The 26386-nt window shown below is 54.2% G+C and overlaps 1 long non-coding RNA gene across 1 annotated transcript; it reads left to right on the top strand.

The window, feature by feature from the left end:
- Positions 1–718: 718 nt before the first annotated feature.
- On the top strand, positions 719–25493 carry LOC142909667 (uncharacterized). Its single transcript, XR_012932468.1, has 2 exons — positions 719–789; positions 24615–25493. It is a non-coding gene; the product is annotated as an uncharacterized LOC142909667 (long non-coding RNA).
- The last annotated feature ends 893 nt before the right edge of the window (positions 25494–26386 follow it).

The following is a 26386-nucleotide window of genomic DNA, read 5'->3' on the forward strand; positions in this document are numbered from 1 at the left end:
ACTCTGTGACGTCACCACTCTGCCATACCTCATCGGCGTGAAACGCAAGGGGGAGGTGTAACTTGCTAGTGACGTCATGTCACCAAGGTATTCACCCCTCCCCCGTCCACCGAGCTCTTGAGCGTGACGTCACCTCCGCCTGGGTCACTGCCGATATCGGTCCAGTGGCAATCCTTATTTGGGCAAAGCTACGCCCAGTGACTGGCGGCTCATTAACATAATGTATCCGTTAAAGCCGTCGCGAATTTATTGCGACGGGTTCAGCGCCAACGCCCCCATCCCTCGACGTATGGTCTGGTCTCATTAACATAATTTATTCACTTAGAGAGCCGCTCGTGGGAGGGAAGTGACGTCATACTACTTCCTGCTGTCGCGAGGCAACAGGAAGCTGCCGTGTGCGCGCTTGCACTGAAATCCGAGGTGAGAAATTCTCATCGTTGTGGTGGTGGTGGTCGCGGTGGTGGTTGTTGTTGTTGTTTACCAAGGTAGAGCCTCTCTCTCGTAGGGATGTCAGTTGAGTAGCAGCGAGCATGGGAATCGATGTCCAGGTTGGAACCTTACAACGCGGGGCCTAGCCACGCGGGGCCTTGCCTCCTGCCCTCGCCTGATTGCGTTCACTTTAATTATCTCGCTTAAGTTTAATTTGTCTTCACCCGGCTCGCCACTTTGTAACTTTGTTTTATTGTAAATATTCACGCAGTTTTTATTTTCTTTTGTTAGCAGGCCAAGCCCGCTTGAGCTGCTATACCGCTCTTGTTGTCAGAAGCGACCTGCCCACAACAACACAAGGTGAGGCTTTGTCAACGTGTGTGAATGTTTTGACTTAAAACTTTGGTGACTGCAGGAATTAATATTCTTGGTTTATTCGATAAAGTCACGTAGATAGAAAATAAAATAATAATAAAATGAAAAATAAAATAAAACAATAAACCCACGACGTTTCGATCGCAACACAAGTGGTCTTTATCTTATTGAATTTAATCTTCTTAGTTTTTTCGGTAAAGTCACGTTGAAGAGAAACAACAAAATAATAAAATATATATAACAATAAAAAATCTCACGACGTTTCGACCATAACTCAAACGGTCATCTTCAGGTGTGTTGGTTTGCATAAATTTATTTTTAAACAGCGCATTTATTTATAAAAAACGTTGGCGTCACGCGCAGCGATTTGGCAGTTTGCCCAGGACTAGTCCATCTATTTTTTTTTTAAAAGAGGAGGGGGGAGACGAAATTTTTTATAATGTATGCTGTCTGAAAGCCACTGTAAGCGTGAACAATCAATTAAGAACTGAAATGGTTTATCAAATCTTTCCAATGATTGCTAAGATAGAATCCATCTTCTCGGTTGAAATTGTCTCTGTGCTTGTATATGTGGATAGCCTCATGAACGAATCTCTCATGGAAGCCAGATGGCTTACAAAGAACCTCCGTCTTGGAAAAGTCAATGGCATGTGAGCCTACTGAATTAGAACAATGATCTGCTACGGCCGAGGTGTTGGTCCTACCGTGTTTAAGGTCTGCTTTATGTTCACGAATGCGGTCCGAGACATGGCGTTTGGTTTCTCCAATGTAACTACTACCACAGAGGCAACTTAGTTTGTAGACACCAGGGTATTGTATGTCCGGAATCACATCTTTTACAGACGGAACCAGATCACGGATTTTATGTAATGTGTTGAAACGGACCTGGATCTTGTGTTTATTCAAGATTTTGGAGATCTTTTTTGTGATCCCAGCAATGTAGGGTAAAGTGATGGTTTTGAAAGGCTCCTCAAGAGGGTTCTTCTTCATGGTTTGAGTGATAGCTTTGCGGATTGTATAGTCGGAGTAACCATTAGCCCTAAGAGCTTGGTGTACGTGCTTGAGTTCACTGCTTATGTGTTCCTGGTCGGATATGCATTGGGCTCTATGATACAGAGTCTTGATGAGAGAATTCTTCTGTGATGGATGGTGGTGGGAATCCGGTTTCAGATAAGCATCCGTATGGGTAGCTTTCCTGTAGACAGAGTGGCTCATTGAACCATCAGGTCTCTTTTTAATTAGGACATCCAAAAAAGGTATCTTGCCATCTATTTCGACTTCCATGGTAAATCTGATGGCTGGGTGTATGGAATTGATGTGGTCGAAGAATTGGTCTAGAGCAGGCCGGCCATGTGGCCAGATGACAAAAGTGTCATCCACGTACCTCTTCCATAAGGTTGGGCGCAGAGTGGCAGTCTGGATGGCGTCAGTCTCAAATTTCTCCATGAAAATGTTAGCTATAACTGGAGAAAGGGGGGAGCCCATTGGGGTGCCCTCAGTTTGTTTGTAGAAAGTTCCATTCCAAGTGAAGTATGTATTGGTTAAACAGTGCCTCACCAGGGGGGGTACCTCAGTGTTTAGTCCTTGATGAACCAAGTCTTCAATGATTGCAATGGTGTCAGGTACAGGAACCTTGGTGAATAAGGAAACTATATCAAAACTGACAAGCAGGTCGTCTGGGGACAGGGAAATACCCTTGATTGTCGATACCAGGTGAGTAGAATTTTGTACCGCAGAGGTGGTCTTTCCAGTGAAAGGACGCAGGATTTCAGACAAAAAACGAGCTAGTTTGTAGGTGGGGGAGCTGATAGTAGAGACTATGGGACGAAGAGGTGTATCAACTTTATGTATTTTTGGTAAGCCGTATAATCTTGGTGGCCTGGCAGGAGAAGGTTTAGACTAGTTTGTAGGTGGGGGAGCTGATAGTAGAGACTATGGGACGAAGAGGTGTATCAACTTTATGTATTTTTGGTAAGCCGTATAATCTTGGTGGCCTGGCAGGAGAAGGTTTCGACTAGGAGGGTGAGAGAACAGGCTAGCAGTGGAGAGGCTAGGAGCGTGAGAGAACAGGCTAGCAGTGGAGAGGCCAGGAGGGTGAGAGAACAGGCTAGCAGTGGAGAGGCTAGGAGCGTGAGAGAGAACAGGCTAGCAGTGGAGAGGCTAGGAGAGAGAGAGAACAGGCGAGCAGTGGAGAGGCTAGGAGAGGGAGAGAGAACAGGCTAGCAGTGGGGAGGCTTGGAGGGTGAGAGAACAGGCTAGCAGTGGAGAGGCTAGGAGCGTGAGAGAGAACAGGCTAGCAGTGGAGAGGCTAGGAGAGTGAGAGAGAACAGGCTAGCAGTGGAGAGGCTAGGAGGGTGAGAGAACAGGCTAGCAGTGGAGAGGCTAGGAGAGTGAGAGAGAACAGGCTAGCAGTGGAGAGGCTAGGAGGGTGAGAGAACAGGCTAGCAGTGGAGAGGCTAGGAGCGTGAGAGAACAGGCTAGCAGTGGAGAGGCTAGGAGAGAGAGAACAGGCTAGCAGTGGAGAGGCTAGGAGCGTGAGAGAACAGGCTAGCAGTGGAGAGGCTAGGAGCGTGAGAGAACAGGCTAGCAGTAGAGAGGCTAGGAGGGTGAGAGAGAACAGGCTAGCCGTGGAGAGGCTAGGAGAGTGAGAGAGAACAGGTGAGCAGTGGAGAGGCTAGGAGAGTGAGAGATAACAGGCTAGCAGTGGAGAGGCTAGGAGAGTGAGAGAACAGGCTAGCAGTGGAGAGGCTAGGAGAGTGAGAGAATAGGCTAGCAGTGGAGAGGCTAGGAGAGTGAGAGAACAGGCTAGCAGTGGAGAGGCTAGGAGCGTGAGAGAACAGGCTAGCAGTAGAGAGGCTAGGAGCGTGAGAGAGAACAGGCTAGCAGTGGAGAGGCTAGGAGGGTGAGAGAACAGGCTAGCAGTGGAGAGGCTAGGAGCATGAGAGAGAACAGGCTAGCAGTGGAGAGGCTAGGAGAGTGAGAGAACAGGCAGGCAGTGGAGAGGCTAGGAGAGTGAGAGAGAACAGGCTAGCAGTGGAGAGGCTAGGAGGGTGAGAGAACAGGCTAGCAGTGGAGAGGCTAGGAGAGTGAGAGAACAGGCTAGCAGTGGAGAGGCTAGGAGGGTGAGAGAACAGGCTAGCAGTGGAGAGGCGAGGAGCGTGAGAGAACAGGCTAGCAGTGGAGAGGCTAGGAGAGAGAGAACAGGCTAGCAGTGGAGAGGCTAGGAGCGTGAGAGAACAGGCTAGTAGTGGAGAGGCCAGGAGGGTGAGAGAACAGGCTAGCAGTGGAGAGGCTTGGAGAGAGAGAACAGGGCAGCAGTGGAGAGGCTAGGAGCGTGAGAGAACAGGCTAGCAGTGGAGAGGCTAAGGAGAGTGAGAGAACAGGCTAGCAGTGGAGAGGCTAGGAGCGTGAGAGAGAACAGGCTAGCAGTGGAGAGGCTAGGAGAGTGAGAGAGAGAACAGGCTAGCAGTGGAGAGGCTAGGAGCGTGAGAGAACAGGATAGCAGTAGAGAGGCTAGGAGGGTGAGAGAGAACAGGCTAGCCGTGGAGAGGCTATGAGAGTGAGAGAACAGGCTAGCAGTAGAGAGGCTAGGAGCGTGAGAGAGAACAGGCTAGCAGTGGAGAGGCTAGGAGAGAGAGAACAGGCTACCAGTGGAGGCTAGGAGAGTGAGAGAACAGGCTAGCAGTGGAGAGGCTAGGAGAGTGAGAGAACAGGCTAGCAGTGGAGAGGCTAGGAGCGTGAGAGAACAGGCTAGCAGTAGAGAGGCTAGGAGCGTGAGAGAGAACAGGCTAGCAGTGGAGAAGCTAGGAGGGTGAGAGAACAGGCTAGCAGTGGAGAGGCTAGGAGCGTGAGAGAGAACAGGCTAGCAGTGGAGAGGCTAGGAGGGTGAGAGAACAGGCTAGCAGTGGAGAGGCTAGGAGCGTGAGAGAACAGGCTAGCAGTGGAGAGGCTAGGAGAGTGAGAGAACAGGCTAGCAGTGGAGAGGCTAGGAGAGTGAGAGAATAGGCTAGCAGTGGAGAGGCTAGGAGAGTGAGAGAACAGGCTAGCAGTGGAGAGGCTAGGAGCGTGAGAGAACAGGCTAGCAGTAGAGAGGCTAGGAGCGTGAGAGAGAACAGGCTATAAGTGGAGAGGCTAGGAGGGTGAGAGAACAGGCTAGCAGTGGAGAGGCTAGGAGCATGAGAGAGAACAGGCTAGCAGTGGAGAGGCTAGGAGAGTGAGAGAACAGGCAGGCAGTGGAGAGGCTAGGAGAGTGAGAGAGAACAGGCTAGCAGTGGAGAGGCTAGGAGGGTGAGAGAACAGGCTAGCAGTGGAGAGGCTAGGAGGGTGAGAGAACAGGCTAGCAGTGGAGAGGCTAGGAGCGTGAGAGAACAGGCTAGCAGTGGAGAGGCTAGGAGGGTGAGAGAACAGGCTAGCAGTGGAGAGGCGAGGAGCGTGAGAGAACAGGCGAGCCGTGGAGAGGCTAGGAGTGTGAGAGAACAGGCTAGTAGTGGAGAGGCTAGGAGGGTGAGAGAACAGGCTAGTAGTGGAGAGGCCAGGAGGGTGAGAGAACAGGCTAGCAGTGGAGAGGCTAGGAGCATGAGGGAGAACAGGCTAGCAGTGGAGAGGCTAGGAGAGAGAGAACAGGCTAGCAGTGGAGAGGCTAGGAGCGTGAGAGAACAGGCTAGTAGTGGAGAGGCCAGGAGGGTGAGAGAACAGGCTAGCAGTGGAGAGGCTTGGAGAGAGAGAACAGGGCAGCAGTGGAGAGGCTAGGAGCGTGAGAGAACAGGCTAGCAGTGGAGAGGCTAAGGAGAGTGAGAGAACAGGCTAGCAGTGGAGAGGCTAGGAGCGTGAGAGAGAACAGGCTAGCAGTGGAGAGGCTAGGAGAGTGAGAGAGAGAACAGGCTAGCAGTGGAGAGGCTAGGAGCGTGAGAGAACAGGATAGCAGTAGAGAGGCTAGGAGGGTGAGAGAGAACAGGCTAGCCGTGGAGAGGCTATGAGAGTGAGAGAACAGGCTAGCAGTAGAGAGGCTAGGAGCGTGAGAGAGAACAGGCTAGCAGTGGAGAGGCTAGGAGAGTGAGAGAGAACAGGCTAGCAGTGGAGAGGCTAGGAGAGAGAGAACAGGCTAGCAGTGGAGAGGCTTGCAGAGAGAGAACAGGCTACCAGTGGAGGCTAGGAGAGTGAGAGAACAGGCTAGCAGTGGAGAGGCTAGGAGAGTGAGAGAACAGGCTAGCAGTGGAGAGGCTAGGAGCGTGAGAGAACAGGCTAGCAGTAGAGAGGCTAGGAGCGTGAGAGAGAACAGGCTAGCAGTGGAGAAGCTAGGAGGGTGAGAGAACAGGCTAGCAGTGGAGAGGCTAGGAGCGTGAGAGAGAACAGGCTAGCAGTGGAGAGGCTAGGAGGGTGAGAGAACAGGCTAGCAGTGGAGAGGCTAGGAGCGTGAGAGAACAGGCTAGCAGTGGAGAGGCTAGGAGAGAGAGAACAGGCTAGCAGTGGAGAGGCTAGGAGCGTGAGAGAACAGGCTAGCAGTGGAGAGGCCAGCAGGGTGAGAGAACAGGCTAGCAGTGGAGAGGCTAGGAGCGTGAGAGAACAGGCTAGCAGTGGAGAGGCTAGGAGAGAGAGAGAGAACAGGCGAGCAGTGGAGAGGCTAGGAGAGTGAGTGAGAACAGGCTAGCAGTGGAGAGGCTAGGAGAGAGAGAACAGGCTAGCAGTGGAGAGGCTAGGAGCGTGAGAGAACAGGCTAGCAGTGGAGAGACTAGGAGAGTGAGAGAACAGGCTAGCAGTGGAGAGGCTAGGAGCGTGAGAGAACAGGCTAGCAGTAGAGAGGCTAGGAGCGTGAGAGAGAACAGGCAGGCAGTGGAGAGGCTAGGAGAGTGAGAGAACAGGCTAGCAGTGGAGAGGCTAGGAGCGTGAGAGAACAGGCTAGCAGTGGAGAGGCTAGGAGCGTGAGAGAACAGGCTAGCAGTGGAGAGGCTAGGAGAGAGAGAACAGGCTAGCAGTGGAGAGGCTAGGAGCGTGAGAGAACAGGCTAGCAGTGGAGAGGCCAGGAGGGTGAGAGAGAACAGGCGAGCCGTGGAGAGGCTTGGAGAGAGAGAACAGGGCAGCAGTGGAGAGGCTAGGAGCGTGAGAGAGAACAGGCTAGCAGTGGAGCGGCTAGGAGCGTGAGAGAACAGGCTAGCAGTGGAGAGGCTAAGGAGAGTGAGAGAACAGGCTAGCAGTAGAGAGGCTAGGAGCGTGAGAGAGAACAGGCTAGCAGTGGAAAGGCTAGGAGAGTGAGAGAGGGAGAACAGGCTAGCAGTGGAGAGGCTAAGGAGCGTGAGAGAACAGGCTAGCAGTGGAGAGGCTAGGAGCGTGAGAGAACAGGCTAGCAGTAGAGAGGCTAGGAGGGTGAGAGAGAACAGGCGAGCCGTGGAGAGGCTATGAGAGTGAGAGAACAGGCTAGCAGTAGAGAGGCTAGGAGCGTGAGAGAGAACAGGCTAGCAGTGGAGAGGCTAGGAGAGTGAGAGAGAACAGGCTAGCAGTGGAGAGGCTAGGAGAGTGAGAGAGAACAGGCTAGCAGTGGAGAGGCTAGGAGAGAGAGAACAGGCTAGCAGTGGAGAGGCTAGGAGAGTGAGAGAACAGGCTAGCAGTGGAGAGGCTAGGAGCGTGAGAGAATAGGCTAGCAGTAGAGAGGCTAGGAGCGTGAGAGAGAACAGGCTAGCAGTGGAGAGGCTAGGAGGGTGAGAGAACAGGCTAGCAGTGGAGAGGCTAGGAGGGTGAGAGAACAGGCTAGCAGTGGAGAGGCTAGGAGAGTGAGAGAGAACAGGCTAGCAGTGGAGAGGCTAGGAGCGTGAGAGAACAGGCTAGCAGTAGAGAGGCTAGGAGCGGGAGAGAGAACAGGCTAGCAGTGGAGAGGCTAGGAGGGTGAGAGAACAGGCTAGCAGTGGAGAGGCTAGGAGCGTGAGAGAGAACAGGCTAGCAGTGGAGAGGCTAGGAGAGTGAGAGAGAACAGGCAGGCAGTGGAGAGGCTAGGAGAGTGAGAGAGAACAGGCTAGCAGTGGAGAGGCTAGGAGGGTGAGAGAACAGGCTAGCAGTGGAGAGGCTAGGAGCGTGAGAGAACAGGCTAGCAGTGGAGAGGCTAGGAGAGAGAGAACAGGCTAGCAGTGGAGAGGCTAGGAGCGTGAGAGAACAGGCTAGCAGTGGAGAGGCTAGGAGTGTGAGAGAACGGGCTAGCAGTAGAGAGGCTAGGAGGGTGAGAGAGAACAGGCTAGCCGTGGAGAGGCTATGAGAGTGAGAGAACAGGCTAGCAGTAGAGAGGCTAGGAGCGTGAGAGAACAGGCTAGCAGTGGAGAGGCTAGGAGAGTGAGAGAGAACAGGCTAGCAGTGGAGAGGCTAGGAGAGTGAGAGAACAGGCTAGCAGTGGAGAGGCTAGGAGCGTGAGAGAATAGGCTAGCAGTAGAGAGGCTAGGAGCGTGAGAGAGAACAGGCTAGCAGTGGAGAGGCTAGGAGGGTGAGAGAACAGGCTAGCAGTGGAGAGGCTAGGAGGGTGAGAGAACAGGCTAGCAGTGGAGAGGCTAGGAGAGTGAGAGAGAACAGGCTAGCAGTGGAGAGGCTAGGAGCGTGAGAGAACAGGCTAGCAGTAGAGAGGCTAGGAGCGGGAGAGAGAACAGGCTAGCAGTGGAGAGGCTAGGAGGGTGAGAGAACAGGCTAGCAGTGGAGAGGCTAGGAGCGTGAGAGAGAACAGGCTAGCAGTGGAGAGGCTAGGAGAGTGAGAGAGAACAGGCAGGCAGTGGAGAGGCTAGGAGAGTGAGAGAGAACAGGCTAGCAGTGGAGAGGCTAGGAGGGTGAGAGAACAGGCTAGCAGTGGAGAGGCTAGGAGCGTGAGAGAACAGGCTAGCAGTGGAGAGGCTAGGAGAGAGAGAACAGGCTAGCAGTGGAGAGGCTAGGAGCGTGAGAGAACAGGCTAGCAGTGGAGAGGCTAGGAGTGTGAGAGAACGGGCTAGCAGTAGAGAGGCTAGGAGGGTGAGAGAGAACAGGCTAGCCGTGGAGAGGCTATGAGAGTGAGAGAACAGGCTAGCAGTAGAGAGGCTAGGAGCGTGAGAGAACAGGCTAGCAGTGGAGAGGCTAGGAGAGTGAGAGAGAACAGGCTAGCAGTGGAGAGGCTAGGAGAGTGAGAGAGAACAGGCTAGCAGTGGAGAGGCTAGGAGAGTGAGAGAGAACAGGGCAGCAGTGGAGAGGCTAGGAGAGAGAGAACAGGCTAGCAGTGGAGAGGCTAGGAGAGAGAGAACAGGTTAGCAGGGGAGAGGCTAGGAGAGTGAGAGAACAGGCTAGCAGTGGAGAGGCTAGGAGAGTGAGAGAACAGGCTAGCAGTGGAGAGGCTAGGAGCGTGAGAGAATAGGCTAGCAGTAGAGAGGCTAGGAGCGTGAGAGAGAACAGGCTAGCAGTGGAGAGGCTAGGAGTGTGAGAGAACAGGCTAGCAGTGGAGAGGCTAGGAGCGTGAGAGAACAGGCTAGCAGTGGAGAGGCTAGGAGAGTGAGAGAGAACAGGCAGGCAGTGGAGAGGCTAGGAGAGTGAGAGAGAACAGGCTAGCAGTGGAGAGGCTAGGAGGGTGAGAGAACAGGCTAGCAGTGGAGAGGCAAGGAGAGTGAGAGAGAACAGGCTAGCAGTGGAGAGGCTAGGAGCGTGAGAGAACAGGCTAGCAGTAGAGAGGCTAGGAGCGGGAGAGAGAACAGGCTAGCAGTGGAGAGGCTAGGAGGGTGAGAGAACAGGCTAGCAGTGGAGAGGCTGGGAGCGTGAGAGAGAACAGGCTAGCAGTGGAGAGGCTAGGAGAGTGAGAGAGAACAGGCAGGCAGTGGAGAGGCTAGGAGAGTGAGAGAGAACAGGCTAGCAGTAGAGAGGCTAGGAGCGGGAGAGAGAACAGGCTAGCAGTGGAGAGGCTAGGAGGGTGAGAGAACAGGCTAGCAGTGGAGAGGCTAGGAGCGTGAGAGAACAGGCTAGCAGTGGAGAGGCTAGGAGTGTGAGAGAACGGGCTAGCAGTAGAGAGGCTAGGAGGGTGAGAGAGAACAGGCTAGCAGTAGAGAGGCTAGGAGGGTGAGAGAACAGGCTAGCAGTGGAGAGGCTAGGAGGGTGAGAGAACAGGCTAGCAGTGGAGAGGCTAGGAGAGTGAGAGAGAACAGGCTAGCAGTGGAGAGGCTAGGAGCGTGAGAGAACAGGCTAGCAGTAGAGAGGCTAGGAGCGGGAGAGAGAACAGGCTAGCAGTGGAGAGGCTAGGAGGGTGAGAGAACAGGCTAGCAGTGGAGAGGCTAGGAGCGTGAGAGAGAACAGGCTAGCAGTGGAGAGGCTAGGAGAGTGAGAGAGAACAGGCAGGCAGTGGAGAGGCTAGGAGAGTGAGAGAGAACAGGCTAGCAGTGGAGAGGCTAGGAGGGTGAGAGAACAGGCTAGCAGTGGAGAGGCTAGGAGCGTGAGAGAACAGGCTAGCAGTGGAGAGGCTAGGAGAGAGAGAACAGGCTAGCAGTGGAGAGGCTAGGAGCGTGAGAGAACAGGCTAGCAGTGGAGAGGCTAGGAGTGTGAGAGAACGGGCTAGCAGTAGAGAGGCTAGGAGGGTGAGAGAGAACAGGCTAGCCGTGGAGAGGCTATGAGAGTGAGAGAACAGGCTAGCAGTAGAGAGGCTAGGAGCGTGAGAGAACAGGCTAGCAGTGGAGAGGCTAGGAGAGTGAGAGATAACAGGCTAGCAGTGGAGAGGCTAGGAGAGTGAGAGAGAACAGGCTAGCAGTGGAGAGGCTAGGAGAGTGAGAGAGAACAGGGCAGCAGTGGAGAGGCTAGGAGAGAGAGAACAGGCTAGCAGTGGAGAGGCTAGGAGAGAGAGAACAGGTTAGCAGGGGAGAGGCTAGGAGAGTGAGAGAACAGGCTAGCAGTGGAGAGGCTAGGAGAGTGAGAGAACAGGCTAGCAGTGGAGAGGCTAGGAGCGTGAGAGAATAGGCTAGCAGTAGAGAGGCTAGGAGCGTGAGAGAGAACAGGCTAGCAGTGGAGAGGCTAGGAGTGTGAGAGAACAGGCTAGCAGTGGAGAGGCTAGGAGCGTGAGAGAACAGGCTAGCAGTGGAGAGGCTAGGAGAGTGAGAGAGAACAGGCAGGCAGTGGAGAGGCTAGGAGAGTGAGAGAGAACAGGCTAGCAGTGGAGAGGCTAGGAGGGTGAGAGAACAGGCTAGCAGTGGAGAGGCTAGGAGAGTGAGAGAGAACAGGCTAGCAGTGGAGAGGCTAGGAGCGTGAGAGAACAGGCTAGCAGTAGAGAGGCTAGGAGCGGGAGAGAGAACAGGCTAGCAGTGGAGAGGCTAGGAGGGTGAGAGAACAGGCTAGCAGTGGAGAGGCTGGGAGCGTGAGAGAGAACAGGCTAGCAGTGGAGAGGCTAGGAGAGTGAGAGAGAACAGGCAGGCAGTGGAGAGGCTAGGAGAGTGAGAGAGAACAGGCTAGCAGTAGAGAGGCTAGGAGCGGGAGAGAGAACAGGCTAGCAGTGGAGAGGCTAGGAGGGTGAGAGAACAGGCTAGCAGTGGAGAGGCTAGGAGCGTGAGAGAACAGGCTAGCAGTGGAGAGGCTAGGAGTGTGAGAGAACGGGCTAGCAGTAGAGAGGCTAGGAGGGTGAGAGAGAACAGGCTAGCAGTAGAGAGGCTAGGAGGGTGAGAGAGAACAGGCTAGCAGTGAAGAGGCTGTTCTCTCTCTGTGTGCCAGTGGTGAGCTGTTCTCTCTGTGTGCCAGTGGTGAGCTGTTAGTGTGTGCCAGTGGTGAGCTGTTCTCTCTGTGTGCTAGTGGTGAGCTGTTCTCTCTGTGTACCAGTGGTGAGCTGTTCTCTCTCTGTGTGCCAGTGGTGAGCTGTTCTCTCTCTGTGTGCCAGTGGTGAGCTGTTCTCTCTGTGTGCCAGTGGTGAGCTGTTAGTGTGTGCCAGTGGTGAGCTGTTCTCTCTGTGTGCTAGTGGTGAGCTGTTCTCTCTGTGTACCAGTGGTGAGCTGTTCTCTCTCTGTGTGCCAGTGGTGAGCTGTTCTCTCTCTGTGTGCCAGTGGTGAGCTGTTCTCTCTGTGTGCCAGTGGTGAGCTGTTCTCTCTGTGTGCCAGTGGTGAGCTGTTCTCTCTGTGCCAGTGGTGAGCTGTTCTCTGTGTGTCAGTGGTGAGCTGTTCTCTCTGTGTGCCAGTGGTGAGCTGTTCTCTCTGTGTGCCAGTGGTGAGCTGTTCTCTCTCTGTGTGCCAGTGGTGAGCTTTTCTTTCTGTGTGCCAGTGGTGAGCTGTTCTCTCTGTGTGCCAGTGGTGAGCTGTTCTCTCTCTGTCAGTGGTGAGCTGTTCTCTCTGTGTGTGTGCCAGTGGTGAGCTGTTCTCTCTGTAGGCCAGTGGTGAGCTGTTCTCTCTGTGTGGCAGTGGTGAGCTGTTCTCTCTCTGTGTGCCAGTGGTGAGCTGTTCTCTCTGTGCCAGTGGTGAGCTGTTCTCTCTCTGTGTGCCAGTGGTGAGCTGTTCTCTCTGTGTGCCAGTGGTGAGCTGTTCTCTCTGTGTGTCAGTGGTGAGCTGTTCTCTCGCTGTGCCAGTGGTGAGCTGTTCTCTGTGTGCCAGTGGTGAGCTGTTCTCTCTCTGTGTGTCAGTGGTGAGCTGTTCTCTCTCTGTGCCAGTGGTGAGCTGTTCTCTCTGTGCCAGTGGTGAGCTGTTCTCTGTGTGTCAGTGGTGAGCTGTTCTCTCTGTGTGTGCCAGTGGTGAGCTTTCTCTCTGTGCCAGTGGTGAGCTGTTCTCTCTGTGTGTCAGTGGTGAGCTGTTCTCTCGCTGTGCCAGTGGTGAGCTGTTCTCTCTGTGTGCCAGTGGTGAGCTGTTCTCTCTCTGTGTGCCAGTGGTGAGCTGTTCTCTCTGTGTGCCAGTGGTGAGCTGTTCTCTCTGTGTGTCAGTGGTGAGCTGTTCTCTCTCTGTGTTTGCCAGTGGTGAGCTGTTCTCTCTCTGTGTTTGCCAGTGGTGAGCTGTTCTCTCGCTGTGCCAGTGGTGAGCTGTTCTCTCTCTCTCTATGTGCTAGGGGTGAGCTGTTCTCTCTGTGTGCCAGTGGTGAGCTGTTCTCTCTCTGTGTGCCAGTGGTGAGCTGTTCTCTCTGTGTGTCAGTGGTGAGCTGTTCTCTCGCTGTGCCAGTGGTGAGCTGTTCTCTCTGTGTGCCAGTGGTGAGCTGTTCTCTCTCTGTGTGCCAGTGGTGAGCTGTTCTCTCTGTGTGCCAGTGGTGAGCTGTTCTCTCTGTGTGTCAGTGGTGAGCTGTTCTCTCTCTGTGTTTGCCAGTGGTGAGCTGTTCTCTCTCTGTGTTTGCCAGTGGTGAGCTGTTCTCTCGCTGTGCCAGTGGTGAGCTGTTCTCTCTCTCTCTATGTGCTAGGGGTGAGCTGTTCTCTCTGTGTGCCAGTGGTGAGCTGTTCTCTGTGTGCCAGTGGTGAGCTGTTCTCTCTCTGTGTGCCAGTGGTGAGCTGTTCTCTCTCTGTGTGCCAGTGGTGAGCTGTTCTCTCTCTCTCTGTGCTAGTGGTGAGCTGTTCTCTCTGTGTGCCAGTGGTGAGCTGTTCTCTCTCTGTGTGCCAGTGGTGAGCTGTTCTCTCTGTGTGCCAGTGGTGAGCTGTTAGTGTGTGCCAGTGGTGAGCTGTTCTCTCTGTGTGCTAGTGGTGAGCTGTTCTCTCTGTGTATCAGTGGTGAGCTGTTCTCTGTGTGCCAGTGGTGAGCTGTTGTCTCTGTGTGCCAGTGGTGAGCTGTTGTCTCTGTGTGCCAGTGGTGAGCTGTTCTCTCTGTGTTTCAGTGGTGAGCTGTTCTCTCTGTGTGCCAGTGGTGAGCTGTTCTCTCTGTGTGCCAGTGGTGAGCTGTTCTCTCTGTGCCAGTGGTGAGCTGTTCTCTCTCTGTGTGCCAGTGGTGAGCTGTTCTCTCTGTGTGCCAGTGGTGAGCTGTTCTCTCTGTGTGTCAGTGGTGAGCTGTTCTCTCGCTGTGCCAGTGGTGAGCTGTTCTCTGTGTGCCAGTGGTGAGCTGTTCTCTCTCTGTGTGTCAGTGGTGAGCTGTTCTCTCTCTGTGCCAGTGGTGAGCTGTTCTCTCTGTGCCAGTGGTGAGCTGTTCTTTGTTTGTCAGTGGTGAGCTGTTCTCTCTCTGTGTGCCAGTGGTGAGCTTTCTCTCTGTGCCAGTGGTGAGCTGTTCTCTCTGTGTGTCAGTGGTGAGCTGTTCTCTCGCTGTGCCAGTGGTGAGCTGTTCTCTCTGTGTGCCAGTGGTGAGCTGTTCTCTCTCTGTGTGCCAGTGGTGAGCTGTTCTCTCTCTGTGTGCCAGTGGTGAGCTGTTCTCTCTCTCTGTGCTAGTGGTGAGCTGTTCTCTCTGTGTGCCAGTGGTGAGCTGTTCTCTCTCTGTGTGCCAGTGGTGAGCTGTTCTCTCTCTGTGTGCCAGTGGTGAGCTGTTCTCTCTGTGTGCCAGTGGTGAGCTGTTAGTGTGTGCCAGTGGTGAGCTGTTCTCTCTGTGTGCTAGTGGTGAGCTGTTCTCTCTGTGTACCAGTGGTGAGCTGTTCTCTCTCTGTGTGCCAGTGGTGAGCTGTTCTCTCTCTGTGTGCCAGTGGTGAGCTGTTCTCTCTGTGTGCCAGTGGTGAGCTGTTCTCTCTGTGTGCCAGTGGTGAGCTGTTCTCTCTGTGCCAGTGGTGAGCTGTTCTCTGTGTGTCAGTGGTGAGCTGTTCTCTCTGTGTGCCAGTGGTGAGCTGTTCTCTCTGTGTGCCAGTGGTGAGCTGTTTTCTCTCTGTGTGCCAGTGGTGAGCTTTTCTTTCTGTGTGCCAGTGGTGAGCTGTTCTCTCTGTGTGCCAGTGGTGAGCTGTTCTCTCTCTGTCAGTGGTGAGCTGTTCTCTCTGTGTGTGTGCCAGTGGTGAGCTGTTCTCTCTGTAGGCCAGTGGTGAGCTGTTCTCTCTGTGTGCCAGTGGTGAGCTGTTCTCTCTCTGTGTGCCAGTGGTGAGCTGTTCTCTCTGTGCCAGTGGTGAGCTGTTCTCTCTCTGTGTGCCAGTGGTGAGCTGTTCTCTCTGTGTGCCAGTGGTGAGCTGTTCTCTCTGTGTGTCAGTGGTGAGCTGTTCTCTCGCTGTGCCAGTGGTGAGCTGTTCTCTGTGTGCCAGTGGTGAGCTGTTCTCTCTCTGTGTGTCAGTGGTGAGCTGTTCTCTCTCTGTGCCAGTGGTGAGCTGTTCTCTCTGTGCCAGTGGTGAGCTGTTCTCTGTGTGTCAGTGGTGAGCTGTTCTCTCTGTGTGTGCCAGTGGTGAGCTTTCTCTCTGTGCCAGTGGTGAGCTGTTCTCTCTGTGTGTCAGTGGTGAGCTGTTCTCTCGCTGTGCCAGTGGTGAGCTGTTCTCTCTGTGTGCCAGTGGTGAGCTGTTCTCTCTCTGTGTGCCAGTGGTGAGCTGTTCTCTCTGTGTGCCAGTGGTGAGCTGTTCTCTCTGTGTGTCAGTGGTGAGCTGTTCTCTCTCTGTGTTTGCCAGTGGTGAGCTGTTCTCTCTCTGTGTTTGCCAGTGGTGAGCTGTTCTCTCGCTGTGCCAGTGGTGAGCTGTTCTCTCTCTCTCTATGTGCTAGGGGTGAGCTGTTCTCTCTGTGTGCCAGTGGTGAGCTGTTCTCTCTCTGTGTGCCAGTGGTGAGCTGTTCTCTCTGTGTGTCAGTGGTGAGCTGTTCTCTCGCTGTGCCAGTGGTGAGCTGTTCTCTCTGTGTGCCAGTGGTGAGCTGTTCTCTCTCTGTGTGCCAGTGGTGAGCTGTTCTCTCTGTGTGCCAGTGGTGAGCTGTTCTCTCTGTGTGTCAGTGGTGAGCTGTTCTCTCTCTGTGTTTGCCAGTGGTGAGCTGTTCTCTCTCTGTGTTTGCCAGTGGTGAGCTGTTCTCTCGCTGTGCCAGTGGTGAGCTGTTCTCTCTCTCTCTATGTGCTAGGGGTGAGCTGTTCTCTCTGTGTGCCAGTGGTGAGCTGTTCTCTGTGTGCCAGTGGTGAGCTGTTCTCTCTCTGTGTGCCAGTGGTGAGCTGTTCTCTCTCTGTGTGCCAGTGGTGAGCTGTTCTCTCTCTCTCTGTGCTAGTGGTGAGCTGTTCTCTCTGTGTGCCAGTGGTGAGCTGTTCTCTCTCTGTGTGCCAGTGGTGAGCTGTTCTCTCTGTGTGCCAGTGGTGAGCTGTTAGTGTGTGCCAGTGGTGAGCTGTTCTCTCTGTGTGCTAGTGGTGAGCTGTTCTCTCTGTGTATCAGTGGTGAGCTGTTCTCTGTGTGCCAGTGGTGAGCTGTTGTCTCTGTGTGCCAGTGGTGAGCTGTTGTCTCTGTGTGCCAGTGGTGAGCTGTTCTCTCTGTGTTTCAGTGGTGAGCTGTTCTCTCTGTGTGCCAGTGGTGAGCTGTTCTCTCTGTGTGCCAGTGGTGAGCTGTTCTCTCTGTGCCAGTGGTGAGCTGTTCTCTCTCTGTGTGCCAGTGGTGAGCTGTTCTCTCTGTGTGCCAGTGGTGAGCTGTTCTCTCTGTGTGTCAGTGGTGAGCTGTTCTCTCGCTGTGCCAGTGGTGAGCTGTTCTCTGTGTGCCAGTGGTGAGCTGTTCTCTCTCTGTGTGTCAGTGGTGAGCTGTTCTCTCTCTGTGCCAGTGGTGAGCTGTTCTCTCTGTGCCAGTGGTGAGCTGTTCTCTCTGTGTCAGTGGTGAGCTGTTCTCTCGCTGTGCCAGTGGTGAGCTGTTCTCTCTGTGTGCCAGTGGTGAGCTGTTCTCTCTCTGTGTGCCAGTGGTGAGCTGTTCTCTCTGTGTGCCAGTGGTGAGCTGTTCTCTCTCTGTGTGCCAGTGGTGAGCTGTTCTCTCTGTGTGCCAGTGGTGAGCTGTTAGTGTGTGCCAGTGGTGAGCTGTTCTCTCTCTGTGTGCTAGTGGTGAGCTGTTCTCTCTGTGTACCAGTGGTGAGCTGTTCTCTCTCTGTGTGCCAGTGGTGAGCTGTTCTCTCTCTGTGTGCCAGTGGTGAGCTGTTCTCTCTCTGTGTGCCAGTGGTGAGCTGTCTCTCTGTGTGCCAGTGGTGAGCTGTTCTCTCTCTCTGTGCTAGTGGTGAGCTGTTCTCTCTGTGTGCCAGTGGTGAGCTGTTCTCTCTGTGTGCCAGTGGTGAGCTGTTCTCTCTGTGTGTCAGTGGTGAGCTGTTCTCTCGCTGTGCCAGTGGTGAGCTGTTCTCTGTGTGCCAGTGGTGAGCTGTTCTCTCTCTGTGTGTCAGTGGTGAGCTGTTCTCTCTCAGTGCCAGTGGTGAGCTGTTCTCTCTGTGCCAGTGGTGAGCTGTTCTCTCTGTGTCAGTGGTGAGCTGTTCTCTCGCTGTGCCAGTGGTGAGCTGTTCTCTCTGTGTGCCAGTGGTGAGCTGTTCTCTCTCTGTGTGCCAGTGGTGAGCTGTTCTCTCTGTGTGCCAGTGGTGAGCTGTTCTCTCTCTGTGTGCCAGTGGTGAGCTGTTCTCTCTGTGTGCCAGTGGTGAGCTGTTAGTGTGTGCCAGTGGTGAGCTGTTCTCTCTCTGTGTGCTAGTGGTGAGCTGTTCTCTCTGTGTACCAGTGGTGAGCTGTTCTCTCTCTGTGTGCCAGTGGTGAGCTGTTCTCTCTCTGTGTGCCAGTGGTGAGCTGTTCTCTCTCTGTGTGCCAGTGGTGAGCTGTCTCTCTGTGTGCCAGTGGTGAGCTGTTCTCTCTGTGTGCCAGTGGTGAGCTGTTAGTGTGTGCCAGTGGTGAGCTGTTCTCTCTCTGTGTGCTAGTGGTGAGCTGTTCTCTCTGTGTACCAGTGGTGAGCTGTTCTCTCTCTGTGTGCCAGTGGTGAGCTGTTCTCTCTCTGTGTGCCAGTGGTGAGCTGTTCTCTCTCTGTGTGCCAGTGGTGAGCTGTTCTCTCTGTGTGCCAGTGGTGAGCTGTTCTCTCTGTGTTTCAGTGGTGAGCTGTTCTCTCTGTGTGCCAGTGGTGAGCTGTTCTCTCTGTGTGCCAGTGGTGAGCTGTTAGTGTGTGCCAGTGGTGAGCTGTTCTCTCTCTGTGTGCCAGTGGTGAGCTGTTCTCTCTGTGTGCCAGTGGTGAGCTGTTCTCTCTGTGTGTCAGTGGTGAGCTGTTCTCTCTCTGTGTTTGCCAGTGGTGAGCTGTTCTCTCTCTGTGTTTGCCAGTGGTGAGCTGTTCTCTCGCTGTGCCAGTGGTGAGCTGTTCTCTCTCTCTCTATGTGCTAGGGGTGAGCTGTTCTCTCTGTGTGCCAGTGGTGAGCTGTTCTCTGTGTGCCAGTGGTGAGCTGTTCTCTCTCTGTGTGCCAGTGGTGAGCTGTTCTCTCTCTGTGTGCCAGTGGTGAGCTGTTCTCTCTCTCTCTGTGCTAGTGGTGAGCTGTTCTCTCTGTGTGCCAGTGGTGAGCTGTTCTCTCTCTGTGTGCCAGTGGTGAGCTGTTCTCTCTGTGTGCCAGTGGTGAGCTGTTAGTGTGTGCCAGTGGTGAGCTGTTCTCTCTGTGTGCTAGTGGTGAGCTGTTCTCTCTGTGTATCAGTGGTGAGCTGTTCTCTGTGTGCCAGTGGTGAGCTGTTGTCTCTGTGTGCCAGTGGTGAGCTGTTGTCTCTGTGTGCCAGTGGTGAGCTGTTCTCTCTGTGTTTCAGTGGTGAGCTGTTCTCTCTGTGTGCCAGTGGTGAGCTGTTCTCTCTGTGTGCCAGTGGTGAGCTGTTCTCTCTGTGCCAGTGGTGAGCTGTTCTCTCTCTGTGTGCCAGTGGTGAGCTGTTCTCTCTGTGTGCCAGTGGTGAGCTGTTCTCTCTGTGTGTCAGTGGTGAGCTGTTCTCTCGCTGTGCCAGTGGTGAGCTGTTCTCTGTGTGCCAGTGGTGAGCTGTTCTCTCTCTGTGTGTCAGTGGTGAGCTGTTCTCTCTCTGTGCCAGTGGTGAGCTGTTCTCTCTGTGCCAGTGGTGAGCTGTTCTCTCTGTGTCAGTGGTGAGCTGTTCTCTCGCTGTGCCAGTGGTGAGCTGTTCTCTCTGTGTGCCAGTGGTGAGCTGTTCTCTCTCTGTGTGCCAGTGGTGAGCTGTTCTCTCTGTGTGCCAGTGGTGAGCTGTTCTCTCTCTGTGTGCCAGTGGTGAGCTGTTCTCTCTGTGTGCCAGTGGTGAGCTGTTAGTGTGTGCCAGTGGTGAGCTGTTCTCTCTCTGTGTGCTAGTGGTGAGCTGTTCTCTCTGTGTACCAGTGGTGAGCTGTTCTCTCTCTGTGTGCCAGTGGTGAGCTGTTCTCTCTCTGTGTGCCAGTGGTGAGCTGTTCTCTCTCTGTGTGCCAGTGGTGAGCTGTCTCTCTGTGTGCCAGTGGTGAGCTGTTCTCTCTCTCTGTGCTAGTGGTGAGCTGTTCTCTCTGTGTGCCAGTGGTGAGCTGTTCTCTCTGTGTGCCAGTGGTGAGCTGTTCTCTCTGTGTGCCAGTGGTGAGCTGTTCTCTCTGTGTGTCAGTGGTGAGCTGTTCTCTCTCTGTGTTTGCCAGTGGTGAGCTGTTCTCTCTCTGTGTTTGCCAGTGGTGAGCTGTTCTCTCGCTGTGCCAGTGGTGAGCTGTTCTCTCTCTCTCTATGTGCTAGGGGTGAGCTGTTCTCTCTGTGTGCCAGTGGTGAGCTGTTCTCTGTGTGCCAGTGGTGAGCTGTTCTCTCTCTGTGTGCCAGTGGTGAGCTGTTCTCTCTCTGTGTGCCAGTGGTGAGCTGTTCTCTCTCTCTCTGTGCTAGTGGTGAGCTGTTCTCTCTGTGTGCCAGTGGTGAGCTGTTCTCTCTCTGTGTGCCAGTGGTGAGCTGTTCTCTCTGTGTGCCAGTGGTGAGCTGTTAGTGTGTGCCAGTGGTGAGCTGTTCTCTCTGTGTGCTAGTGGTGAGCTGTTCTCTCTGTGTATCAGTGGTGAGCTGTTCTCTGTGTGCCAGTGGTGAGCTGTTGTCTCTGTGTGCCAGTGGTGAGCTGTTGTCTCTGTGTGCCAGTGGTGAGCTGTTCTCTCTGTGTTTCAGTGGTGAGCTGTTCTCTCTGTGTGCCAGTGGTGAGCTGTTCTCTCTGTGTGCCAGTGGTGAGCTGTTCTCTCTGTGCCAGTGGTGAGCTGTTCTCTCTCTGTGTGCCAGTGGTGAGCTGTTCTCTCTGTGTGCCAGTGGTGAGCTGTTCTCTCTGTGTGTCAGTGGTGAGCTGTTCTCTCGCTGTGCCAGTGGTGAGCTGTTCTCTGTGTGCCAGTGGTGAGCTGTTCTCTCTCTGTGTGTCAGTGGTGAGCTGTTCTCTCTCTGTGCCAGTGGTGAGCTGTTCTCTCTGTGCCAGTGGTGAGCTGTTCTCTCTGTGTCAGTGGTGAGCTGTTCTCTCGCTGTGCCAGTGGTGAGCTGTTCTCTCTGTGTGCCAGTGGTGAGCTGTTCTCTCTCTGTGTGCCAGTGGTGAGCTGTTCTCTCTGTGTGCCAGTGGTGAGCTGTTCTCTCTCTGTGTGCCAGTGGTGAGCTGTTCTCTCTGTGTGCCAGTGGTGAGCTGTTAGTGTGTGCCAGTGGTGAGCTGTTCTCTCTCTGTGTGCTAGTGGTGAGCTGTTCTCTCTGTGTACCAGTGGTGAGCTGTTCTCTCTCTGTGTGCCAGTGGTGAGCTGTTCTCTCTCTGTGTGCCAGTGGTGAGCTGTTCTCTCTCTGTGTGCCAGTGGTGAGCTGTCTCTCTGTGTGCCAGTGGTGAGCTGTTCTCTCTCTCTGTGCTAGTGGTGAGCTGTTCTCTCTGTGTGCCAGTGGTGAGCTGTTCTCTCTGTGTGCCAGTGGTGAGCTGTTCTCTCTGTGTGTCAGTGGTGAGCTGTTCTCTCGCTGTGCCAGTGGTGAGCTGTTCTCTGTGTGCCAGTGGTGAGCTGTTCTCTCTCTGTGTGTCAGTGGTGAGCTGTTCTCTCTCAGTGCCAGTGGTGAGCTGTTCTCTCTGTGCCAGTGGTGAGCTGTTCTCTCTGTGTCAGTGGTGAGCTGTTCTCTCGCTGTGCCAGTGGTGAGCTGTTCTCTCTGTGTGCCAGTGGTGAGCTGTTCTCTCTCTGTGTGCCAGTGGTGAGCTGTTCTCTCTGTGTGCCAGTGGTGAGCTGTTCTCTCTCTGTGTGCCAGTGGTGAGCTGTTCTCTCTGTGTGCCAGTGGTGAGCTGTTAGTGTGTGCCAGTGGTGAGCTGTTCTCTCTCTGTGTGCTAGTGGTGAGCTGTTCTCTCTGTGTACCAGTGGTGAGCTGTTCTCTCTCTGTGTGCCAGTGGTGAGCTGTTCTCTCTCTGTGTGCCAGTGGTGAGCTGTTCTCTCTCTGTGTGCCAGTGGTGAGCTGTCTCTCTGTGTGCCAGTGGTGAGCTGTTCTCTCTGTGTGCCAGTGGTGAGCTGTTAGTGTGTGCCAGTGGTGAGCTGTTCTCTCTCTGTGTGCTAGTGGTGAGCTGTTCTCTCTGTGTACCAGTGGTGAGCTGTTCTCTCTCTGTGTGCCAGTGGTGAGCTGTTCTCTCTCTGTGTGCCAGTGGTGAGCTGTTCTCTCTCTGTGTGCCAGTGGTGAGCTGTTCTCTCTGTGTGCCAGTGGTGAGCTGTTCTCTCTGTGTTTCAGTGGTGAGCTGTTCTCTCTGTGTGCCAGTGGTGAGCTGTTAGTGTGTGCCAGTGGTGAGCTGTTCTCTCTGTACCAGTGGTGAGCTGTTCTCTCTCTGTGTGCCAGTGGTGAGCTGTTCTCTCTGTGTGTGACAGTGGTGAGCTGTTCTCTCTCACTGTGTCAGTGGTGAGCTGTTCTCTCTCACTGTGTCAGTGGTGAGCTGTTCTCTCTCAGTGCCAGTGGTGAGCTGTTCTCTCTGTGTGCCAGTGGTGAGCTGTTAGTGTGTGCCAGTGGTGAGCTGTTCTCTCTGTAACAGTGGTGAGCTGTTCTCTCTGTGTGCCAGTGGTGAGCTGTTCTCTCGCTGTACCAGTGGTAAGCTGTTCTCTCTCGCTGTGCCAGTGGTGAGGCCGTCGCTGTGCCGGTGAGTGGGTCAATCCCCAACGTCGCCCCCCCCCCCGCCACGCCTCGTGTGCTGCTCTGTACAGCTCTCACACTAACAACAACTCTTCTCTCCGCCTGATGAAGGCCGCTCGTGTTGCCATCGAAACGTCGTGGGCTTTTTTGGCTTTTGTTATTTCCCCAGTGATTATTTAAACATTTTTACTATCTAATTTTTGCCGCGTTATTTTTATTTTCTATCTACCGTTACTTCATAGAAAGGACCAGGAATCACTAATAAAACCCTGTGTCTTCTTTGGTTCTTTCGGTAAAGTCACGAGGAATGAGAATAAAATAATAAATTGATAAAATAAAATAACACAATAATATTCTCACGACCTTTCGGCCACAACACAAGCGGCCTTCATCAGGTGAAGGGACGAGACTGGTAGGACAGCGCTGGAGTGAAAGAGCCACGTTCAGATCACGGCCTTTAAGCTGTGTGAGAGGAACAAAGCGCCTTGACAAAGGAATTAGCATATAATTTAGCATTGAAATGGCTGAATGATTAGCTTGTGACTGGTCACAGAAATAGTTATGTTAAAAGTTAAAGCATACACATCCGCAGAGGCACCCCTTGACAATGGAATTAGCATAGAATTTAGCATTGAAATAGCTAAGTTAAAGCATACACATCCGCAGAGGCACTCCTTGACAATGGAATTAGCATAGAATTTAGCATTGAAATAGCTGAGTGATTAGCTTGTAACTGCTTACAGAAATAGCTACGTTAAAGTCAGACCATACACATTCACCGAGGCACTTAGTACAAATCAAACAGGAGAATTTAGCATTGAAATAACTAGGCGAATTTAGCATTGAAATAACTGAGTGATTAGCTAGTGACTGGTCACAGAAATGACTATGTTGAAGTCAAGGCCTACACATCTGAGCTATTCACAGTACTATATAGTGACCCAATAAAAACTAAAATATAAATTACCTTAATGTTATCAATAAACTCTATATTCTCCAATCAGCTCAGCTACCAACAATAAGTCGTTATATATCACAATGCTATATGGCAAAAAATGGGTGGATTCTTACCCTCAACTTTAGCACCACGGATAGCTACGGGCCCCGTTCAGACGGATGAGTTCGTCCATGGTCGGAACAGAGGAGGGGGAGAGAGTCTCTCCGTGTCTCTCCACGTCTCTCTGTGTCTCCGTGTGTCTCCGTGTCTCTCCGTGTCTCTCCGCGTGTCCGTGTCTCTTGTCTCCGCGTGTCTCTCCGTGTCTCTCCGCGTCTCTCCGTGTCTCTCCGTGTCTCTCCGTGTCTCTCCGCGTCTCTCCGTATCTCTCCGTTTCTCTCCGTGTCTCTCCGCGTCTCTCCGTGTCTCTCCGTTTCTCTCCGTGTCTCTCCACGTCTCTCCATGTCTCTCCTTGTCTCTCCGTGTCTCTCCGTGTCTCTCCGTGTCTCCGTGTCTCCGCGTGTCTCTCCGCGTCTCTCCGTGTCTCTTGTCACCGCGTGTCTCTCCATTTCTCTGCGTGTCTCTCCGTGTATCTCCGTGTCTCTCCGTGTCTCCGCGTGTCTCTCCGTGTCTCTCCGTGTCTCTCTGCGTCTCTCCGTGTCTCTTGTCACCGCGTGTCTCTCCGTGTCTCTCCGTGTCTCTCGCGTCTCTCCACGTCTCTCCGTGTCTCTCCGCGTCTCTCCGTGTCTCTCCGTGTCTCTTGTCACTGCGTGTCTCTCCGTGTCTCTCCGTGTCTCTCCGTGTCTCCGCGTGTCTCTCCGTGTCTCTCCGTGTCTCTCCGTGTCTCCGTGTCTCTCCGTGTCTCTTGTCACCGCGTGTCTCTCCGTGTCTCTCCGTGTCTCTCCGCGTCTCTCCGCGTCTCTCCGTGTCTCTTGTCACCGCGTGTCTCTCCGTGTCTCTCCGTGTCTCTCCGCGTCTCTCCGTGTCTCTCCGTGTCTCTTGTCACCGCGTGTCTCTCCGTGTCTCTCCGCGTCTCTCCTTGTCTCTCCTTGTCTCTCCGTGTCTCTCCTTGTCTCCGCGTGTCTCTCCGTGTCTCTCCGTGTCTCTCCGCGTCTCTCCTTGTCTCTCCGTGTCTCTCTGCGTCTCTCCGTGTCTCTTGTCTTTCCGTGTCTCTCCTTGTCTCTCCTTGTCTCTCCGTGTCTCTCCTTGTCTCCGCGTGTCTCTCCGTGTCTCTGCGTGTCTCTCCATGTCTCTCCGTGTCTCTCCGTGTCTCTTGTCACCGCGTGTCTCTCGTCTCTCTGTGTCTCTCCGCGTCTCTCCGCGTCTCTCCGTGTCTCTTGTCACCGCGTGTCTCTCCGTGTCTCTCCGTGTCCGTGTCTCTCCACGTCTCTCCGTGTCTCTCCGCGTCTCTCCGTGCCTCTCCATGTCTCTTGTCACCGTGTGTCTCTCCATGTCTCTCCGCGTCTCTCCTTGTCTCTCCGTGTCTCTCCTTGTCTCCGCGTGTCTCTCCGTTTCTCTCCGTGTCTCTCCTTGTCTCTCCGTGTCTCTCTGCATCTCTCCGTGTCTCTCCGTGTCTCTCCACGTCTCTTCACGTCTCTCCTTGTCTCTCTGTGTCTCTCCGTGTCTCTCCGTGTCTCTCCGCGTCTCTCCGTGTCTCTCCTTGTCTCTCCGTGTCTCTCCGCGTGTCTCTCCGTGTCTCTCCGTGTCTCTCCGTGTCTCTCCGCGTCTCTCCGTCTCTCTCCGTGTCTCTCCGTGTCTCCGTGTGTCTCTCCGCGTCTCTCCTTGTCTCTCCGCGTCTTTCCGTGTCTCTCCGTGTCTCTCCGTGTCTCCGCGTGTCTCTGCGTGTCTCTCCATGTCTCTCCGTGTCTCCGCGTGTCTCCGCGTGTTTCCGCTTCTCTCCGTGTCTCTCCGCGTCTCTCCATGTCTCTCCGTGTCTCCGCGTGCGTTCGATGCGCGTGGAGCGACCCGCGTCACGGACTCACGCGCTATCTTCCTTTCTCATCGCCGCCCGCCCGCCCGCCCGCCCTTCTCTCTCTCTCCTCCTCCTCCTCCCTCTCCATGACCTCGTCGCCCATCGAGTCGACGAGCGAGGAGCAGCCAAATTCAACTGTGCGCCGGCCAGCCGGGGTGGAAGGCCGGACACACTGGACATACAGGGGAGGGTCGTGCATGCGGGCGTGCGGGTGGGCGGGCGGGCTCGCGTTCCACTCACTAACTCACTCACTCACCCGCTCACTCACCCACTCACTCACTCACCCGCTCACTCACCCACTCACTAACTCACCCGGTCACTCACTCACCCGCTCACTCACCCATCCACTCACCCACTCACTCACCCATCCACTCACCCACTCACCCAACCACTCACTCACCCACTCACTTACCCAACCACTCACCCGCTCACTCACCCATCCACTCACCCACTCACTCACCCACCCACTCACCCACCCACTCACCCGCTCACTCACCCATCCACTCACCCACCCAACCACCCACTCACTCACCCATCCACTCACCCACCCAACCACCCACTCACTCACCCACTCATTAATTTTTCCCCCCCGCAAAGACGTCCAGCAGGGGCACGGGGCTCAGCGAGTGACACCGACAATCGGGGCGACATTCTCGTCACAACAGACGGTCACGTGGGCTGGCGGCACCTGACGACAGCACGTGGGTCAAAACGTTGGACGCCGCGTTTGGTGGAATCGGGTGACATTGCTCATCGCTGTGCCAAGGTGCGACTCGAAGCGGTCTAAGTACGGGGCTCACGAGCGGCCGCGTTTGTTCCTCCGTGCCTGCTTGTAGCGGCTAAACAGCGGAATAAAACCCATCGCATTTAGAGGATATTGTCCCTTGTGATGCTTTGAATGTTGAACTGTGTCCATGTACATACAGAACAGAACAAACATACTCGTGATTAAAAAACACAAACATTAAATTCCGATTTAAAGCTTTCGTGACTGCAAGGATTCATCTTCTTTGGTTCTTTCGGTAAAGTCATTACCACGTAGAATGAGAATAAAATAATAAATTGATCAAATAAAATTCTCACGACGTTTCGGCCCAAACAGGGTGATGCCACTTCAGGTTGTCCGTTAGTTCTGCAAGATATAAACCCCACGGCGAAAGGTCTCGAGACCTCCCACGAGGCACAAATCAGACCGCGCGGCGTTGCAGCGGCGGTTTCTTATACGAACTACTCAAAATGTTACCTATAGAAAAGTCTTTTTTATTTGAAAAATCATTCTCATGTCCAGCTGCCTGGTGGGGTGGCGCCCCACCGCCCCCTAGTGGACTAAGTCAGACACCACCCCCCACTGCCCCTAGTGGACTAAGTCAGACACCACCCCCACTGCCCCCTAGTGGACTAACTAAGTCAGACACCACCCCCACTGCCCCCTAGTGGACTAAGTCAGACACCACCCCCACTGTCCCCTAGTGGACTAAGTCAGACACCACCCCCACTGTCCCCTAGTGGACTAAGTCAGACACCACCCCCACTGTCCCCTAGTGGACTAAGTCAGACACCACCCCCCACTGCCCCCTAGTGGACTAACTAAGTCAGACACCACCCCCACTGTCCCCTAGTGGACTAAGTCAGACACCACCCCCACTGTCCCCTAGTGGACTAACTAAGTCAGACACCACCCCCCACTGCCCCCTAGTGGACTAAGTCAGACACCACCCCCACTGCCCCCTAGTGTGTGAACGCGCACCACCACTGCCACCACTGCCACGACCGCCACCACCACCACTGCCACCACCGCCACGACCGCCACCACCACCACCACCACCACGGCCACCACCACCACTGCCACCACTGCAACCACTACAACCACCACCCACCT

The sequence above is a fragment of the Petromyzon marinus genome, unplaced genomic scaffold (assembly GCF_048934315.1).
Source record: "Petromyzon marinus isolate PM22_M1 ecotype Great Lakes invasive population unplaced genomic scaffold, UKy_Petmar_22M1.pri1.0 PM_G_Scaffold_13, whole genome shotgun sequence".
Classification (NCBI taxonomy): Eukaryota; Metazoa; Chordata; class Hyperoartia; order Petromyzontiformes; family Petromyzontidae; genus Petromyzon; species Petromyzon marinus.